The sequence below is a fragment of the Canis lupus genome, chromosome 12, assembly GCF_048164855.1.
Source record: "Canis lupus baileyi chromosome 12, mCanLup2.hap1, whole genome shotgun sequence".
NCBI lineage: Eukaryota > Metazoa > Chordata > Mammalia > Carnivora > Canidae > Canis > Canis lupus.
The window spans coordinates 46172375-46191248 of NC_132849.1; the positions used below are offsets into that span (position 1 = coordinate 46172375).

An 18874-nucleotide genomic window follows, 5' to 3' on the forward strand; every position below is an offset into this window, starting at 1 on the left:
CTAAAAGCTTATTTTAGAGATTAAGAAAAATGCTTTCTTTGCATTAGTTTCTAAATGGAAAGAGGAAAGAGTAAGTTTTGAAGAGCCATAAAAGTTTATTTTCTGTTTTCTATTAACATAAATACAGGAAAAAGAAAAATCAAATTACTTTTAAAACCCAATATTTTAAATTCCTCACATTGACTTTATTTAAAATTTAATTTTTTGAAATAAAAAATAAACACGCATTCACCTTGTTAAAATACTCCTGTTGTATTTGTGCCTGACGAAAGATAGCATATGAAATACATATTTGTGACAACTATCTTATTAAGACAATTGGGCAGAAACACCCTCAACATTTCCTTAGAAATCCATTAAACTAGATGATTCCAGTTATTCTACAACATTGGGTAATTGTATATACAATGTACCATGTCTTCCAAAAATCAGTTCCATATCTAACGTGGAAAATATGTTGGTATTTCTTTAAAAAAAAAATAAAAGAGATTAAAATTGGTCTTCCTGACCACAGCTCTTTTTAGCTGTGTAAACAAAAAAATAAGTTTATTTACTTGCAGAGTAAAGTTTTTAATAGTTTAGTAAAGAAGTAACAGCCTTAAAAAAAGAAAATGGTGATCAGAAAGACAAAACTAAGCAATACAAATTTCATTGTCTCTCTCTTCCCATCAATTTCACCCTCTTTCAGATTCAAATATTAATGAGCAGAAAATCAGCTAAAAGTTGCGGCCAGAAGAGAATAACGATCAGCATTAGACACAGATATCCTCTCTCTCCCTCCCCCTCTGTCCCTGCTCACACATGTGCTCTCTCTCTAAAATAAATAAATATTTTAAAAAATTATTCCAAAATCTAAAATAAGAGTTAAGCCTCTGATCAGAAGCTGTTCAATTTCCCTCAAATATTTTAGAAACTCATTTTGGAATACAGTATGTTCAAATGTACATATACAGACCAATAAAAGAAAAATAAATATACTAAAATTTGATCTTTAAAGTTATAAGGTAGCAGAAGTACCAAAGTAATAGAGCTACATATTAATTATTTGCCAAAACAATGGAATTATATTTTGAAGGCACTAGAAAATGATCAAGTCAGGTAAACCCAGTTAATTTCAGGGTCATCCCCCCAACTGCAGAAGGGGCATTAATAAAATCACAATATAAATGTACATAAAATCTTCATTGCTTAAATTTATAGAAGAATATACATTTTTTAAGCCTAGCTTGAAATTTAAGTCATCTCACTTGATTCATTTGTATTTCGCAAAACCTTATTAATACCCATTGGGAAATGAAAAATAAATCCCCAAGCATTTCAGGGGAATAGCTGGTTAAATAGCATTAATATTTCCTCAATGATCATACTAATTGAGCTAGTCATACCCCTTCCAGTGCAATGCCCAAAGAAAGACTAACTATAAACAAGTGAAATTCAAATTTCACTTTCCAGTGTTCTTGACAGAATAACAACTTTGGAAATAGTGCTTATATTTCAGGATCAATGGAAAATAATGCAAACGCTCAGAATCAGAGAGACTCTAGCAATTGTCATCTAGTGCACTGCTTCTCAAATTTTTTTATTATAGGCACTTAAGAATATACAAAATGGAGACGCCTATGTGGCTCAGTGGTTGAATGTCTGCCTTTGGCTCAGGGCATGATCCCGGGATCCTGGGATTGAGTCCCGCATTGGGCTTCCCACAAGGAGTCTGCTTCTCCCTCTGCCTGTCTCTGCTTCTCTCTCTCTCTCTGTGTCTCTCATGAATAAATAAATAAAATCTTTAAAAAAAAAACAAATAAGAAAGAACATACAAAATGCCTATCTTACCTGTTTCCATTTGCATAGTATAAAGTCAGCAACAAAGTATTTGAGAGGAACAAAATAATAAAAAGGTTCACAAAAAAGGAAGCCTACTAATATCCATTTAGAGGATATGACAATGTAATAATACAGTGTTTATGCATTTTATATATATTAACTCATTTTTTCCTCACAACTACTCTATGAAGTATGTATTATTATTTCTACTTACAGAATCACTGAGTTCAACAGCTTTATCTTACTGATAAACTACTGTCTGATGATGATGATGATGATGACCAACACTTACAGAGCATTTACTATATGCCAATCATTGTTCTAAGCATCTAATTTACTCATAAAACCTTACTAATTCATTCACTCATAAAATACAATAGGTAATACTATAATCCATTTTAGAAATGAGGAAACCAAGGCACAGAAACATTCTTTAATCAGCTCAACATTGTCAAGTGGCAGAGATAAAAATCATTCTTAGGCAGTTTGATTCCAGATTCTGGCTATGCTTTATTTCAACTTATACAACTAAGCTACAGGCACATAACTGATAAGTAGAAAAGCCAAAGATATATTCCCAACTTTTGCTTCCACACTAAAATGCTTCTTCATTAGTTTTCCCAAAAGAGCTGACATTAAATTATGCCACCTCTAGAAATCCTGGGTGGTATTTACAAGAATCTCAAACATAAGAAGAGAGAGTCTTCTCAATTCTTAGTCCAAACATCATACAGAGGGATCCCTGGGTGGCGCAGCGGTTTAGCACCTGCCTTTGGCCCAGGGCGCGATCCTGGAGACCCAGGATTGAATCCCATGTCGGGCTCCCGGTGCATGGAGCCTGCTTCTCTCTCTGCCTGTGTCTCTGCCTCTCTCTCTCTCTCTCTCTCTCTCTCTGTGACTATCATAAATAAATTTAAAAATTAAAAAAAAAAAAAAAACATCATACAGAAATAAATAAAATTGATCCTATGTCTAATCCTGACTTCTCTCACCATTATAAAACAATTACTTCCTATAAGATGTGATTCACTTTAAAATGAAATGTGCTATTTCTCTAAGATAAAAAAATTTTGCCATTACAAATCCTATTTTTTGTCCAAAAGCTAATAAATCTTGCTGGATTTTAAGATTATATGTATACATACATACACATATAAAATTCTTTTCAATACTGTCCAAATCATCTTTAGGAATCTATCTTTTGGAATTTTGGGATTCTACCATGTTTTAACAGACTTTCTCCTGAAAAAAATCTTTATAGGTTTTGTTCTACCAGATAAGGTTCTCAGTTAAGAAATCTATGAATCTCCAAAGTCTCACACATCATATAGTCTCTTCAGAAAGAAACACAGATAGAAACAGATATTGAGCTCAAAATGAGTGCTACTATACAAAACAGCTGGTCTGTTCTCTTCCAAAATGTCAATTTTATGGAAGACAAAGAAAAGCTGATAAATAATTCTAGGTTAAGAAACCAAAGAGCAGTCACAACTGCACAATGTGTGATTCTGGATCAGACAACTGATAAAATTCTAATATGAACTATAAGTGCAATAATAACAATAATGAAAATGCTTCCTGAATTTCATTATTATATTGTGGTTAAGTAGGAGAACATACTGAATATTTAGGAGTAGAAGATCATAAATGTCTACAGGTCTCAAATGATTCATCATCATCATAATGGTGGTGGTTGAAGAGGAGGAGCAGAAATAATAGTAAATATACAGAAGAGATAAAGAAAATGTAACAAAATGTTTATTACTGGTGAAAGTGTTAGGAGGCATACAGAGCATACCAATCTTGCAACTATATGGCAAGTTTAAAATTGTTTTTGATAAATGTTAAAGGGAAATAGAAAAGATAGAAGTTTTCATTGTGATATGAAGAAAAGAGACTTTCTCAGAGTCACTCAATGAACAATGAGTATGGAAAAAGACACCGATACCAGAGATCAATCATTAGATCATTCTGTTTTCTCTCCCTTTCTCTTTCATGAAGTCAAGGTACTAACATTCCCTTCCTGAAAACTATTAAAGAGAGGGGTCTCCTATATGATTAAAATTTATCTTGCTTATATAATACAGCCTACTCTGCAAAACGGCTTAAAATAAAATGCTTTACTATTTCTCTCTCTTTATTGAGAATCAACAATCTGATTTCAAATAACAGAAAACATAAATTAATAAATACAAGGTATCATCAGTTCATAAAAGCCAGAAATCTGGAGTGTGTTCTAGAAACCAATGAGATTTTAGAGTGAGAAGTAGCAGGATCAAAAGAGTATTTTCTCAAATCATTTTGCACATCCAGTCCCTGCTTTAAAGCTCTCTGCCAACAAATAGTCTTGCCTTCATCTCCCAAGTTCATTGTTTATTCCAAACATTGGTATTGCTTGTCAGCCAACTAAATTTAACTGTCTCTGACTTCTATGACTGTTACACCCCACTATTCAAGTTGGTGGCTATCACTCTCCATGGTGACAACTTTCTCCTTTAAAGTGAGTAGGTGGTATAGAGCTGAGGCAGGGATGAGGGGAGTTTCTGGGGGTGCTGATATTGTTTTACTTCTTAACCTGTTTAACAAATTTGTTTGCACGTGATAATTCAAGAGTTCTATATTTAAAACTTGTAACTTTTATCTGTATAATGTCATAATTCAATTAAAAATATTTTAATTTAAAAAACCTCCCACTGGAAGTCTTCCACTTACTGATTAATCAGTTTCTGATTAACCTTCAGCTTTTTACCTACTGTCTTGGCTTGATGCATGTTTATCTTTCTAACTATAGGCTGCTATGATCATTGTCATGTTCATGGATACACAAGTATTCTTCCCCCAGCTCACAAACTCTTAGAAAACAACTATGTAAAAATGCCCAAATGTAAAAAATGGGCACCAAATATAGATTTAATGACTGCATACAAGTTAGAAATATATAGATCAAATCTAAGGATGACTTACCCGCTTGCCATTTTTAATTCAATAATGGTCACATTGTAAAATATAGATATGAATCCTATATGCATTTAAATGTGCATTAAAGTGATTCATAAAATGTAATCTAGAACTTCTCTAATATTTTCCTTTAGGAATATCAGCACATGTTTTATAATAACCTTGAAGCTCTCAAATCAAATACATATTTCCATTAACAAAAAGAGTCAACAGGTAATCATTTTTCCCTCCATACTTTTTGTAGAGACAAAGCTCTTTTTTTATTTTTTCGAAGTTTTTTTTTTTTTAATTTTTTTTATTTATTTATGATAGTCACAGAGAAGAGAGAGAGGCAGAGACACAGGCAGAGGGAGAAGCAGGCTCCATGCACCGGGAGCCCGATGTGGGATTCGATCCCGGGTCTCCAGGATCGCGCCCTGGGCCAAAGGCAGGTGCCAAACCGCTGCGCCACCCAGGGATCCTGAGACAAAGCTCTTTTAAAAGAAGAAGTACAATTCCCACCTGGGAGACTTCTTTGTTCATAATGAGTCCTCAAAACAGATATGGTCAAGTCTAATATTCCAGAAGGTAGCTTCCAGGGTAGTGGTGTAGTGAGGTTTCCAGAGATGGCTCTAGTTTTCTTCACTCTCACTTCATTTAAGGCCAATTACACAAACAACTAAAAGGAGAAGAAAAAAAAAATAAAAGCAGAAAGGAAGTTAGATTGACATATTATTTTCTAAGAAATGACAAAGGTCAGAAATGTTGCATAAAGAAAGAAAATCCAACTTGTAAGGTGATCCGGAAAAATACTTCCAAAAGACAATGGATGAAGATATGATTTTACAGCAGACATCCTTTCCGGTGATTAGATACATATAGATGGCCTCTTACCTTCACCAAAAGTTGTATTAGTGGTACAGAAAGATCCAGGAACATACTACTCACCTACCCCCAAAGTGACATCCTATATAACTGTAGTATATTATCATAAACTGAGAAACTGACCGGCACAATACAATTATCTAGACTACAGATCTTACTTGGATTTTGCCAGTTTTTTTCATTCACTCATTTTACATATAGATACTACATATATATCTTTGTTTATAACTCTATGGCATTTTAGTACATGTAAAGATCCATATACTATACCCCCACTTAGAGTCCCTTTGCTGTTTATAATCACACCCTCCTGTCCTTTCCTTAATTCCTGGCAACCACTTATCTGTCCTTTATTTCTATAATTTTGTCACTTTGAGAATCTTAAAAAAATGAATTAAACAGTATGGGAACAAAGCTGCTATAAATAATTATGTACAGGTTTCTATGTGAACATAAGTTTTCATTTCTCTAGAATAAATACCCAAAAATGCAATTGCTGGATGGTATGGGTGTGTATTTACTACCCAGTAATTTAGAACAAAAACCAGGGATCCCTGGGTGGTACAGCGGTTTGGCACCTGCCTTTGGCCCAGGGCGCGATCCTGGAGACCCGGGATCGAATTCCATGTCGGGCTCCCGGTGCATGGAGCCTGCTTCTCCCTCTGCCTGTGTCTCTGCCTCTCTCTCTCTCTCTCTCTCTCTGTGTGACTATCATAAATAAATAAAAATTAAAAAAAAAATTAAAAAACCAACACAATTTCTAAAAAAACCATCTAAAATATCATCAACAAAATCTAGGACGCAATAAAAAATTTCTAAACATGCTAAGAAGTAAAAAAAAAAAAAAAAAAAAAAAAAAAAAAACATGCTAAGAAGTTAAGATTTTTAACTCAAGATCAGGAGAAAAATCCTATTACAAGATGATCTAGATGTTTGAATTAACTGACAAGGATATTAAAACAGTTAATACAAGCATGTTCAAGATATTTTGATGAGTGAGCAGATGAGAAATATTGGCAGTAAATGGGAAAAAAAGAAATAAATGAAAAATCAAGAGTTAGATAGTTCAGTATAAAAATTGTCAAATTCACTGAATAGGCTGAATCTATTATTAGCTAATAGGAGATGTAAGATGGCACAAAAAGAAGTTGGTGAAGTCAAAATAATAATCCAAACTCAAGACAATTCAAACAAATTAAAACCAACAGTTTAAAAGATTAAAACAATCATTAATACTCTGTCAAGACTGTTCAAGAAAACCAAAAGGCAACACAAATTATCAATATAGGAGAAATATCACTTCTGATACTACAAATATAATGTTTTAAACTATATAATGCAAATCAATCCAGTAACTGAGATAAATGAAAAATCCCTTAAAATTACCAAAATGTCTACGGAAATAAATGGAATGCTATCTATTAAAGAAACTATTTCATAATTATTACAAAAACAAAATACAAAATACCACAAAAACAAAACTCTAGCCCCAGATGGCTTCACTGGTGGGCTCTCTCAAACATTTAACGAAGTAATAATAAGAATCTTACATACTTTCTAGAAAACAGAAAAGAGATACTCTCCAACTTGTTTTATTAAATAAGCAAATCCCTAACACCAAAACTTGACAAAGATATTACTAGAAAAGAAAATCAGCCTCATGAATACAGACGCAAAACAATAAATTTAACCCAGCAATATATAAGAAGGATAACATACCTTGATCATTGTGGTTTATCCAAGAAATATAAGTTTGGTTTAAAATTCAAATATCAGTTAATGTAATTTACCATGTTAACAGAATAAAAAGATATAAACATTTCAACAGATACAGAAAAAAATCTGACAAAAATCAGTACCTATTCATGATAAAATTCTCAGCAAGGTAAGAATTAAAGAATTTATTATTTTTTAAGATTTTATTTATTATTTCATGAGAGACACAGAGAAAGAGAGAGGCAGAGACACAGAGATTCAGAGAAGCAGGCTCCATGCAGGGAGCCTGACGTGGGACTCGATCCCGAGTCTCCAGGATCAGGCCCTGGGCTGAAGGCGGTGCTAAACCGCTGAGCCACCAGGGCTGCCCAAGGTAACTCCCTTAATATGATAATCAAGAGGATGAATGAAAAATCTACATCTAGTTTTTATATAATGGTGAAATATTGGGAGTTTCTAATATTAGGAATAAGGCAAGAATGTTCACTCTAGCTACTTCATTATTTTTTTAAATTTTATTTTTAAGTAATCTCTACGGCCAATGTGGGGCCCAAACCCACAACCCCAAGATCAAGAGTTGCACGCTCAACTGACAGAGCCAGTCAGGCACCCCATAGCCACTTCATTATTATAATGGATGTACTGAAGGTCCTAGTCAGTCAGCGCTGTAAGAGAAATAAAAGGAAATTCAGAGAAGAAGAACTAAAATTGTCTTTGTTCACTTAAAATCATTTTTAGGTACGTAATTCTAAGGAATCTGAAAAATGATTAATAGGATTAATATGTAACTTGGCAAAGTTAAAGGATATAAGGTGAGTCTACAAATTCTATTCATTCTATACAATCATAAATGGAAAATAAAATGCAAAACAAATTTGTAATATAGCAAAAAACATAGAATACTTAGGAATTAATTTAACAAAAGATATACAAGACCTATACACTTAAATTTTCTAACATTGCTGGGGCACCTGGGTGGCTCAGGCAGTTAAGTGCCCGACCCTTGATTCTGACTCAGGTCTTGATTTGAGGGTCCTGAGATCAAGCCCCTACATGGGGCTCCCTGTATAGCCTCAGTGGGAGTCAGCCACCTCCTTCTCCCTCTGCCCCTCCCCCCCACTTGCACCCTCTCTTTCAAAATAAACAAAATTTAAAAAATTTTCTTTATAATATTGCTGAAACTAAAAAAGACCCCCTCAAAAATAGAGGGATTGAATACTTTCATGAATTCACCAAGATTCAATTCTCCTCCTAAATTAAATCATATATTCAAAAATAAAATTAGTGGTTTATTTTACATATATCTAGTACATTATACTACCAATAAGTACAAATCTATTTTTCTTTTGTTTTACATTTGTAATAGTTTTTTTTTTTTTTAATGCTTGTTTTGGGCTTTTTCTTTCCGCATAAAAACTGTTTTCCGTAAATCATGATTTCCCCCAATGCTGAATTCCATATTAAAGTAAAATGTTTGGGATCCCTGGGTGGCGCAGCGGTTTGGCGCCTGCCTTTGGCCCAGGGCGCGATCCTGGAGACCCGGGATCGAATCCCACATCGGGCTCCTGGTGCGTGGAGCCTGCTTCTCCCTCTGCCTGTGTCTCTGCCTCTCTCTCTTTCTCTCTGTGTGACTATCATAAATAAATAAAAATTAAAAAAAAAAATAAAGTAAAATGTTTAATGTTACAAAATGGAGAGATCCAATCACCTGGATTCAAAAGTATTTACCTCTTCTAGTCTCTCTAAACTAAGTGCTTTTTATAGTTTCAAGATTTTTTTATTTTAAACCCACAATTCAAAAACTCAAAGAAACTTGAAACTAGTTTTTCTTTTTTCTGTTTTTTAAAGATTTTATTTATTTATTCATGAGAGACACAGAGAGAGGCAGAGGCATAGGCAGAGAGAGAAGCAGGCTCCATGCAGACAGCCCAATGTGGGACTCGATCCCAGAACTCCAGGATCACATCCTTGGCGGAAGGCAGGCACACTCAACGCTCACCCAGGCGTCCCTGAACTAGTTTTTCATACTGACTTATAGTTAAAACCATTAAAGAAAATGTTTCATAGTTAGATTAGCCCAATTGACATTATATTTGAATTTTTCTCACTTTATATGTCTAGTTTATTTGCATTTATAATACAGTGCCCTAGAACATTTTCTTGAATGAAACAATTCATTTCAAACCTCCTGATATTATTTTGTGTGTTCATTCATTTTGAAGAACTTTATCATTAAATTTTCTCTAGGTAAATGTGTGTAGGAACTGGTAAATAGCAACTGACTATCAGCAAAGATGGCACTGTTCACAGTCATCCATAAACTTAGGTTCTGTCATTATTTGGCTTCCAAGGAAGAGCAACACCCCAAATCACTTGCATACTTAATCCTGTGGGTATAGTCTTTGCCACATGATGCCACTCTCTTCTGTAAAACCTGAGATTTTTTATGGGTACTTCTTCAAAACCAGGCAGTAACTGAAGCCAGATGATTTAGGGTCCTGATGGATTCATGGTGAACCATGTGAGGGAGGGTGAGAGAAATGCTAAGAGGGAGGCTAAGCACAGGCGTTTACAGACTGTACGAAGATGGAAAAGCACAAGATAAATCCATTTTCAAAAAATATATGTACAAAAAAAAAAGATATGTACGCAATGAGAAGTAAAAAATATGGAACCAGGAGATAGGTGACACAGAGAACCTAAGAAGACAGGAGGAATATGAAGAAATACTGAGAAAACAGACAGTTTTGATAATCTGATGTTTGGTTATTACTGTGAAATCAGTGAGCTCTCTTAAATTTTATCTCTCCTTGGGGTGCCTGGGTGGCTCAGCTGGTTAAGAGCCTGCCTTCAGCTCAGATTATGATCTTGGGGCCCTGGGATCAGCCTGCTTCTCCACCCCCTCCCCACCACTCGTGGTTACTCTCTCTCTTTCAAATATAATGTTTGAAAAAATAAAAGATAAAATGTACTTCTCTAGTGATTTTTTTCATTTAATTTTAATTCCAGTATAGTTGACATACAGTGTCATATTAGTTTCAGGTGTACAATACAGTGATTCAAATATTCTATACATCAGTGATTACTATGTAATTATCTATGCCATCTAAAGCTCAGCATTTTAAGCCTTTCCTCACCACCCCTACCCTAATCCAGAGGAATCCAGAGTAGGAGATCTAATATGACATACAAACTCCTGCTAGACCCCCATGATTAGATTACTGAGCATGCTTGAAGGCTTTCAATTACTGGTTCCAATTTTCCTCCCCTGTAAGGCCTTTCTGTCTTCATTACCTGATTCCGATGTTGGATTCTGGCACAAGTTCTGGCTAATGCACCACCTCAATTTTAAGTATAAGAATTTTTTTTAATTGTATCTATTTATTCATGAGAAACACACAGAGAGAGGCAGAGACATAGGCAGAGGGAGAAGCAGGTTCCCCACAAGGAGCCCAATGTGGGACTCAATCCCGGATCCCGGGATCATGCCCTGAGCCAAAGGCAGATGCTCAACCGCTGAGCCACTCAGGCATCCGAGTGTAAGAATTTCTAATGGCAATACTCAGAAGTGGAATTTCTGAGTTACAGTAGCTACATATCTTCCACTTTACTCACCATTTGTCAAATTGCTTGCCAAAATGGTTGTTTCATATTCGCTCCCACTAGTAATGTATACAAACCATCTCCCCCATATTCTTTCCAACACCTGATATCATCAGACTTTATTTTTTAAACAGTCTAATGGATAAAAATGGGATTTCATTTCAATTTGAATTTCCCTGAATATTACGGAGACCGAGTCTTAGTTGACTATGTGGATATCCTATTTCTTGAACTGGTATTGATCTCTTTTCTTCCTTTATGCTGGGCACCCAACAGACACTTTTGTTCTGGGAAATTTTCTTGGATTATACTATTTATTTTTTTCTTTCCCTTCATTTATTCTGTTCTCTCTTTTTAGAACTCTTAACACTAGTAAGCTGACCCTTCTAGATTCATCTTTTTATATTCTTCAATCTTCTGCTTATCATTTCTTTCCCTTTTTACTCTACTTTCTAAACAATTATCCTCAACTCATTATCCAATACTTCTATTGAGTTTTTTTCTGCTTCATATTCTTAATTTATAGGAATTGTTTTCTGAATGCTTTTTTAAAGTATCTTATTCTTGCTTTATGGATGTAGCATCCCATCTTGCTGAAGATATGTTATACACACATATGGTATATGTATGTGTGTGTATATGCATATATATCTATATATAACTGGATGTGTATGTGTGTGAATGTATACATAACATTTCCTCGGCTGTATAGTCTGTTTTCAGCAAGTTCTTTTGTATTCTTGATTTGCTTACTTTGGTTTCTGTTATTCATAGTAGGTGCTTTTCTTAGATGCTTCATGATATTTGGATCTTTGGAAATAAAAAAGCTTATCTAAAGCTCTAATTAAGTACATGGGGCTATTGACTGTGACCTTCACTACAGGACAAACTGGGCAAGCTCTTTGTTAGGATGCAAATACTGATGTGAGAAACCTGGTTCCCACCAGAATTTTCCCTTGAAAATTTTGCCCTATTTTTCTTCAATTCTCCTACATCTCTGGATTTATGACTAAAAATAATCCAACTACAACCCTTATTGACTTTTTGTTTTTTTGTTTGTTTTTTAAGATTTTATTTATTTGTTTATTCATGAGAAACAGACAGAGAGAGAGGCAGAGACAGGCAGAGGGAGAAGCAGGCTCTGTGCAGGGAGCCCGACGTGGGACTCGATTCCAGGTCCCCAGGATCATGCATGCCCTGGGCCGAAGTCAGCGGTAAACCACTGAGCCACCCAGGCTGCCCAGACTTTATTTTTGTTGTTGTTTAACTAAACTCTGGTTTGAGGAAGGAACAATATTAACTGTGTGCTCAACCTACCACTTTTACCTGGAATCAAATACTATATTATTATTGGTAATATTTTATTTTCAATAATCCTGTTTTTCATAATCTTTTTAAAGTTTTCCTTCACGTATGTTATTAACATCTTTTTTTGTCTTTTTTTTTTTTTATTGGTGTTCAATTTACTAACATACAGAATAACACCCAGTGCCCGTCACCCATTCACTCCCACCCCCCGCCCTCCTCCCCTTCTACCACCCCTAGTTCGTTTCCCAGAGTTAGCAGTCTTTACGTTCTGTCTCCCTTTCTGATATTTCCCACACATTTCTTCTCCCTTCCCTTGTTATTAACATCTTAATCTTTCTGCCAATTTTAAAATCCACCATCCTGACATTCTCAAGAACCAATCAGCCACTGAAATTGCTCAATAACATAATGAATGATATGACAGAAAAAGAACTAAACAACAGGCAGTAAGGCCTATACAATAGTTATTTGGAAATTTTTAAAAAGGACCAGCTTTAGATAAAGGGAACGTCTCTTCATACACATTAGCTGATACCATGGATTCTGACTGGGAAAACAGAAAAAAATCCACCTTCTGTTAGCAACCGCTGCCTTATGATGAGATGAGTATCAAAAGAAGCTGTGGTCTGTTCTTTTCTCTGTGAAAAAGTACAGGAAACTTTCAAATCTCTAAAAGCAGTAGACCATAACTGTTTAGTGTAATGAAAGTAATGTGTTACTAATAACACTTAAAATTACAATGTTTGTACATTCATTACTTCCATAAAATTAGTGCAGATTCAAGGTTATTACTATTACAACATGACTTTAACTCTTCTTCTTTATGATGTACTTTTTGATGAGGAGAGAAAGGGATAATGTTAACCAAAATCTGGGTGTGGTGAGACTAGCTTAGGTTAGCTATGCTGCCATTCCGTAGTGAGTCATTATAAATAAACAATTAACACCAGTGGCAATTAGAAATTACTTTGGTTTACACAGAGTTAAGATTCCATAGTAACTTCTCTGCTCTTATTAGTTGTACCCCAAATAAAATTTAAGAAGGAAGGTGGCACCTAAAATTTTGTGTGAAATCATTTTTTTTCCTTAAGAGACACTGTAAGGTTTTCACAGAAGAACGAAAGAATGATGCTACCAACCCTCCTCCTCCTGACCATGTTTTTTTTTTTTTTTTTTTTTTTTTAAGATTTTATTTATTTACTAGAGACACAAAGAAAGGCGGGGGAGAGGGGGCATAGACACAGGCAGAGCCTGACATGGGACTCGATCCAGGGTCTCCAGGATCACGCTCTGGGAAGGCAGCGGCGCTAAACTGCTAAGCCACGGGGCTGTCCATCCTGACCATGTTAATAAGGGTCATGCTCTCCAAATCAAAGGCAAAAAAAATCTGAAATTAAACCAGCCATATTGTTAAAAAATAATTTTAAAATATTTAAAGTTTATTTAACTCCTTCAACAGTTATCTGTTTTTTTCTTAATACTATCTTAGTATTAAGGAGGCCTAAGAAAAGACTTTAAAGATAAAACTGTTTATTTTTTAATATAATGGCAATATTTAATTATTTTTCCTTATTAATCTTTGATTTTTAGAAGGCTGATTTCATTATTCTTATGATTACAAAATGCTTTTATGAAAACCTTATAATCTCTCTCCAGAAAAAAACCACCTCTTCATACAATTTTTGGATGTGTTAAAAAATGTGGGTAAATTCATGGTGTTTTTAGAAGACAATGTATTATGTTGGAAAGATATGAAAACCGTTGTTCTGTGGTAAAAGCACGAGCTCCAGGGAACTCCAGCCAGGAAAATAAATCTTGTAAGATTTATAGGAATAAGATTGGTAAGTAGCAAGAATTCTGAGGGGACCAATATTTAAGAGAACTGTGACCCCGAGGAAATTCTTTGTATACATGGACAAGAGGTATGATGAAAGATGTTCATGCCAGCATTGTTTATGAGAGCAAAAAATGGTAAGAACCCAAATGCTCAACAATAATAAAATGGATTAGTAAATTGAGTATACTGATAGAATAAAACCTCACACCACTGAAATAAATTTTTTTTTAATTATTTTTATTTTTTTATTTTTTTCTTCTTTTTGTTGCACTGAAATAAATTAACTGAGCTTTAGCTATCCACATCTGCCTACAGGCAACCACATTCCCTTCTTATAACTGATGTATATTTCATTATGGTTACAAGTATGGATTCTGGAACTCAACTCTACCATCACTAACTTTCTGATCTTCACCTCTCTATGCCTCTTAGTTTTCTGCTCTACAAAAAAGCAGAACTTTGTGCCTATCCCAAAGTTGTCAGGAGAGTAAACATGGAGTACTTTTAAGTAGTTTAAAACAATGGCTGGCACGTGGTAAACACTGCGAAGTGATTAACAAACCATAGCCAACTAAGTTTAATATCTCTTCTGCTTGGCAGCCACTTCTCTCATAAATGAGGGCAGCCATCACATTTTCCCTTGGTTTTTTCCAGACTTGGATATCTTGCATTTCTTTATTTATTTCAGTAATACATATTCAGGAAATTTTATGTATCTTCATATGGCTTTTTGTTTTTAATTTTCATTTGGCTTCCAGGGAAATACTGATGCTTAAATTCAAAGTTGTAGAGATAAAATAAATGTAAACAGTACAGTAAAACATCAATTCAAAGTATTTTGTTGAATCACTGTTTCTATTTCTTGTCCCCCCTCTTTTTAAAAAAGGCAGATTATTACCTTAAAACCAAAATTGTGTGTTTAAGTGCCTGTATATCAACTACTAAATCTAAAATATTAACGGTTCCTACAGCCTCCATTACATGTACATTAAAGAGATAAACACTGAAAAGTCCAGACTACTGGATTTCAAAGCTACTAATTCTGAATGTTGTATAAACATATCTATTTTGGATACAAGTTATTCTCAAAAGAATGCTCCTACTATATTTATGCTGTATGGTAAGCTCCACATCTGCAAGCATCTGCCTATTTATTAAGAAGTTCCAAACTAAACTCATCTATATTCCTTTTCTTTGGCTATTCCCTATTTTTTTTTTTAAAGATACCTTCACACTCACCCAAATGCTGCCATCCTATATTGTACTCTATCTTGCCTATTTCAAAAATAAGTCATCAACCACATATATACAAATCTGATATCTTATTCCTGCTTTTATGTCCCTTCCATGAGGTTTTATTTCACTTATAATAAAATACCAAACCATGACATAGCCATTCTTCCCATATGTAGCATGCTATGCTTTAGCAGCATTGGTCCTTTCTCAGCTCCTGCCTATTTCCCAGTTTTCTTTCTCACTCCAAGGCCTTTGCTAGAATATATTCTTTGTTGCAAATAATCTCCTATTTTCTTCACCTGCCCAATTCCTAGTCCCTGTCCAAACTTCAGCTAAAACTCTACTTCTCTGACCATAGTAATCTAAATCAGCCCTTCCTTATACTTTCATAGCACTTTCTACTTTTCCTTCATAGCATTTTTCAAAATATATTAACATATTGGTGTGATTCTCTGCTTATTGTTACTCCCTCCCAAGACTTGAAGCTCCTAGCTGGATGTTTTTTAACTTGCACAGAGTAGGTACACAACATTTTAAAAGGTTAATTTATGTTATTAACGAATCTATTCCAATTCAACAATGGTAATGCAGTTAAAAGCTTAAGGACAATGAGGATCATTAAACTGGTCAAAGGACATTATTTATACCCTTCTAAACAAATCCAAGAACAGTATCAGTAGCAAGGCGGCGGGATGGGGGTGGGGGGTGGGCACTAGATTGTTAGTATAGGAGATAAGGCACAGGTTTGAAGGTGAGAACACATGGAGAAAAGAAAGCTGAAAGTAGTAAACCTGCTGGATTAGTCTCTACTAATCGGAGAAAGCCCATTTCTGTGGCATCATTCTGCAATATAATTTATCTCTCTGTTTTTGCTACAAGGCAAGAGAAAACACCAGGATGTTGGAGAGAGTCCACATTCAAAGAGCTAAAAATGAAATGTAACACCTAAGCTACAAGTGTTTAGTTCTTTCTTAAAGAGCAACTTTACTGAATCGGAAGACAGCTGTTGAGGACTATCAAAACTAAGCAGTTCTAAATCTCCAAAACACTATGGTGGGATGCTCAGATAGGATTTTAATTCCCAGTACAGGTTTTATATGTGTTCGAAGATGGCATTGTACTAAGGTGGTATTTTACAAAACACAGGTAAGATCACTTTAGGTAACAGTTCAAATTGACATATACTTTATGAGTGTTTGCATTACACATTTTTCTATGTGTGGGCTCAGTTTACTCCACACACTATCAACTGACAAAGACAAACTACCTCTTTGTACCTCTCAAGGGTAGCAAAAAGAATAGATACCCACTAAAGTTAACTGATAAAAATACTTGCATCTAGGGACGTCTGGGTGGCTCAGCAGTTGAGTGTCTGCCTTCGGCTCAGGGCTTGATCCTGGGATCTGGGATCGAGTCCCACATTGGGCTCCCTGCAAGGAACCTGCTTCTCCCTCTGCCTGTCTCTCTCTCTCTCTCTCTCTCTCTCTCTCCTTGTGTGTCTCTCACTAATAAATAAATAAATCTTTAAAAAAATACTTGTATCTAGATATTTGTTTCTTTTTTGTGATATTTCTAAATTACATAATACCTTTTTAAATAGAAAAGTGGCCTGTTTATGTGCCTAGAGGTTTCAACTAGTAATTCCATTTTTTGGAAAGCAAAGTTATAATCACATAATGAGGGGTGCTAATCTACAGTTACATTTAACTATCACTTTCCACATAGTAGCATAGTAGCTTCAGGTGGGGGAGCAGACAATAACCAAACATCTAGCTTCATGACTTCAAAAGATAGGTAATACACATTATAAGGTATTTTAAAATCAGATTATAAATTTTTTTTTAAGATTTTATTTATTTATTCATGAGAGACACAGAGAGACAGAGAGGCAGAGACACAGGCAGAGGGAGAAGCAGGTTCCATGCAGGGAGCCCGACGTGGGACTCGATCCCGGGACTCCAGGATCACGCCCTGGGCCGAAGGCAGGCGCCAAACCGCTGAGCCACCCAGGGATCCCTAAAATATTTTTTATTATTTCTTTTACTCAGTACACATCATTTCTTTTGTAACAGGCAGACTGATTCAATCTTCACATATTTAAGAGCCTGATACATGGTAAGCACTATAGCACATGCTTGGGTGTCGCAATGAACAACAGAGATGAAGTTCCCACTCTTCAAAGCTCACATTCCATCCAATGAGAGGAAAAGATCAGTAAATAAAACTGAATATTTTGAGGCAGAGTTACTAGGGGAGCTACTTTTATATGTTCGATGGAGTGGTTAAGGCCAGTTTATATGTGAGGGTAATGTCTGAGCCAAGATCACATATAAAAACTTTATCCCAAAATGATTTCAGAAATGAATGATTTCATAGTATGTGTAATATAAAAACTCAGCACAAAGAATCTCTGCTCCAGGTGCCTGGGTGGCTCAGCTGGTTAATCATTCAGCTCTTGATTTTGGCTCAGATCATGATCTCAGGATCCTGAGATTGAGCCCTGAGTTGGGTTCTGTGCTCAGGAGGGAGTCTGCTTGCCTCCTTCCCTCTATCTTTTTTTTTTTTTTTTTTTTTTTTTTTTTTTTATGATAGTCACAGAGAGAGAGAGAGGCAGAGACACAGGCAGAGGGAGAAGCAGGCTCCATGCAGGGAGCCCGATGTGGGATTCGATCCCGGGTCTCCAGGATCGCGCCCTGGGCCAAAGGCAGGCGCCAAACCGCTGCGCCACCCAGGGATCCATCCTTCCCTCTATCTATCCAACTATCTCTATAGACACAGAGAGACATAAAATAAAAATAAATAAAACCTTTTAAAAAAGAACCTCTGCTCCTCTTTCACTAATCCTGACTTCTCTGTATTCCTACATAATGCCTACATTTGTATATCCAGGCACCACCACAATCTAAGGAGCATTTAATGAGAGAACACTCATCACTATCACTCAAAGTCACAAAATTAAATACACCGCTATCACCAGCAATCACACTTCCATTTGCCCAGTTTCCTAGTTCTCTGAACTGCTGAAAGCAGCTCTCCCAGCACTTCGTATCTTCCACTCCATTAAACACTGCTAATTCTTTCTCTTCCGTGTCTATCAGACCAATATCTTGTTCAGGTTTTCAGAATCATCGTCACATTCCACATTGCATTTGTTAGCAACCCAAATCTGAGGCACCTCCACAGCAGGCCTAACCTCTACCCCTGCTCTGCCTCCTCAATGCCCCTCCTACACCATTCCCATATCCTCATGTTCACAGTGTCACACACACAGAGTCATCACTCAGCAACGCCCTCCATAGCTGGCACAAAGAATTCTCACTCGTGTGACATGGCATTTAGGATTTCCTATTATCCTAGCCTCTAATGGCAGAGCTTAAAAATATAAGAGGCAAAAAGTGAATGAATTAGAGAAAAACAAATACCCATTATAGTTGGAGATTTTTAGCATCCCTCTCCCTCAGTAACTGACAGAAGCAAGCATCTCTTAAAAAAAAATCAATACAGACTTAGAAAATTCCAACAGCACTATCA

At 35.5% G+C, this 18874-nt stretch overlaps 1 protein-coding gene across 9 annotated transcripts in view; it reads right to left on the bottom strand.

Annotated features, from left to right (window-relative positions):
• Positions 1-18874, bottom strand: part of NCOA1 (nuclear receptor coactivator 1) — a 244326-nt gene that overhangs the window by 103071 nt on the left and 122381 nt on the right. For 8 of the 9 annotated variants that reach the window (XM_072770848.1, XM_072770853.1, XM_072770847.1 and 5 more), the window contains one exon: positions 5281-5437. The exons of the other annotated variant lie outside the window; for it this stretch is intronic. The gene's annotated coding sequence lies outside the window, so the exon portion shown is untranslated. The remainder of the gene's footprint in view (positions 1-5280; positions 5438-18874) is intronic. 9 annotated transcript variants of the gene reach the window in all.